Source organism: Cynocephalus volans, chromosome 1 (genome assembly GCF_027409185.1).
Source record: "Cynocephalus volans isolate mCynVol1 chromosome 1, mCynVol1.pri, whole genome shotgun sequence".
Lineage (NCBI taxonomy): Eukaryota > Metazoa > Chordata > Mammalia > Dermoptera > Cynocephalidae > Cynocephalus > Cynocephalus volans.
The window spans coordinates 38,623,055-38,625,928 of NC_084460.1; the positions used below are offsets into that span (position 1 = coordinate 38,623,055).

Consider the following 2,874-nt stretch of genomic DNA (forward strand, 5'->3'; position numbering starts at 1 on the left):
CCCAACAACAAAAAGTGCCCGGAGCAGAGATGGCATCAATGCTTTTTTGCTAGATGGAGGGATGGATGGATGGATAGTTGGACAAATGCTCAGTGAGGACTCTACAGTTCTCTAAAAGCAGAATTAGCAACCCTGGCCCTAATAAGAGGAGTGTCTGCAGCCCCACCCCCACCCCATCCTCTTTCCGCCATCTTTCTGTGTCGCCACAATGGTGCACATGAATGTCCTGGCTGATGCTCTCAAGAGCATCAACAGTGCCAAAAGGAGAAGCAGACACCGAGTTCTTATTAGACCATGCTGCAAAGTCGTCGTCTGGTTTCTAACTGTGATGATGAAACACGGTTACATTGGAGAATCTGAAATCACTGGTGATCACAGAGCTGGGAGAATTGTAGTGAACCTCACAGGCAGGTTAAACAAGTGTGGCGTGATCAGTCCCAGATTTGATGCACAACTCAAAGATCTAGAAAAATAGCAGAATAATCTCCTCCCATCCTATCAGGTTGGTTAATTGTACTGACAACCTCAGCTGGCATCACAGACCACAAAGAAGCAAGACGAAAACACGGAAGAGGGAAAATCCTGGGATTCTTTTCCTAGAAATGTAACACACACACATACAAATAAAATGCTTCAGTGGAAAATTTAAAAAAAGAATTAGGAGCCAGGCTGAGGTGAGGACTTCAAGTGAAGCTGGCAACACCTTCTGGCAGGCAGATCTCTTTGATGGGTGGAAAAAGTGGTGGCAAGGGGTATAGAGAGAATACTAACCGGGGAGACAGAAGCCTGCCTGGAAACTGACCTGCTCTGTAAGTCTGAGCCACGCCCTTCACCTCTCTGAGCCTCAGTCTCCCCATCTACACAAATATAGGGCTGTTCTAGCTCTCCCTCTCTCTGGTCCCTTTCATCTGCCAGTCTGAGGAAACTTCATGTGGTTGGGGTATCCCCAAACTGCTAAGGCAAAGCCGTGTTCCAGGCCCTCTGCAGAGTGGGTCTCACCACCCATCTGCCAGTCCTGGGTGCAGAGTGACACCAGTACGGGTGGGCAGTTGGGAGGTCTCCAACTTTTCTGAGAACATTGCTGCAGATGCTTTTGAAAAGGGTGAGACGTGGGCCTTGTGGCAAGTGAGAAGTTTGGAGTGCTGCCACTCTGTCCCCACGCTCACCAGACAGACAGCATCCTCTGAATGCAAAGCACTGAGAACTCCCCATGGGAGGAGGGGCAGGGAGCACTATCAGAGACAGTGCCATCCCCCACCAGGCCCTCCTGTCAAAGGACGAATTCACGGAACCACCAGGATAATGACGATGATGGAAACGATGCAACTCTCCAGCCCATAGGGACACGCAGGGCCACACTGAGGGCCATTTCTTTGCCCCAGTTTAGTCCACTTTCTGCTCCTTCTGCCCAGAGCATGGTCAATTGTCTCTTACAAAGACATTCCTTGGGCACCAGGCAATCAGTAGATACACATATATAGCAGCGGAGAGCTCTCAATTCTACATACACAAACCCCTCTTAAACCCGGCCAGGATATCTTGGTGTAAATTGCTAACAAGCCACTTCCTTTGCTTGAGCCCTCACTGTGCCCTAGGGGCTGCGCTTGGCTTCCCTCATTTAATCCTCGCAACAACCCTATGCAGGTAGTCTGTCTTCAGTGTAACACTGATGAGTAAATTGAGGTGCAGGGGGGCTGCTGACCTGTCCAGGGGCACATAGTGAGCCAGTGGCCGAACAGAGATGGGAATTTTGGCCTGTCAATAGTCAGAGTTTGGGCCCTAACCACTACACCACACTGCTTCTCAGCACAGCCCGGATCTTAAAACCAAAGAATCTTCCAGCCTGGACACTCTAGCTGCAGGCTCACTTCACCACTGCGGTCTCAGTCCTGCACACATCTGCTCACGTGTTTCTCTCCCTGAGACGCTCCAGGTCACCTCCATCATGAAGACTTCTAGACCTTCCCAAGCCCCTAAGGTAGAATCAATCCCTCTCTCCTTCATGCCGCACTGACTCTGCAGGTGCATCTATTGCTGGAAACATTACCACCATTGTTTATACATCCATCTCAGCCTTCCGGCTTTTAGGCTTCTAGAAAATAAAGACCATGCTTTATCTATTCTTGTATGCCCAGGATCCAGCACAGTACCAGGCACATAGAGGCTCTCTGGAAATAGTAAATTAATAACCAAATAAATTGAAACCTCACCAGAAATTCAATTTCAAGCTGCCTAAGGTGGCAAGTTCATAGGGCAGGGATGCCTGGCACATGGCACATGCTTGCTCAGTAAAAATGTATTTCATGAATGAAAGAATAAATAAATGATAACTCAGCTGAGGGTTTACACTCTTATTTCTTTTTTTTTTTTTTTTTTTTGTCTTATTCGTGACCGGCACTCAGCCAGTGAGTGCACCGGCCATTTCTATATAGGATCCGGAACCCCCGGCGGGAGCGTCGCCGCGCTCCCAGCGCTGCACTCTCCCGAGTGCGCCACGGGCTTGGCCCTACACTCTTATTTCTATTGACTCTCTTTCCAGGTGACCTAGAGGATTGGGTCCAGATATACACTTAGGCTTTGGAAATGGAAACGTCAACTACCTTCTAACAAGCCGACCATTAACTCTAAGGTCCAAAAGTAATTTTTTAAACCTTAAGTCATCCTTCAGAGACAACAGACCTTTGAAATAAAATGAGAAAATAAGTCCTCAATACAAAACCTTGATAATAAAAGGAAATTAGTCAGTCATTCCGCACTGCAAACAGACTCAGCCTAATTCTAGGGAGCGCTAATGAGATCCTCAAAATAAATGTGTAATATATAAAGTCTTCCTTAGAGTTGGGCTCCCCCAGAAGCAGACCCTGAGACAAGGAT

The 2,874-nt window shown here is 47.9% G+C and overlaps 1 pseudogene; it reads left to right on the forward strand.

Moving 5' to 3' along the window:
* The first annotated feature begins 208 nt into the window (after positions 1-208).
* Positions 209-600, forward strand: LOC134374342 (small ribosomal subunit protein uS8-like; annotated as a pseudogene).
* Positions 601-2,874: the final 2,274 nt, after the last annotated feature.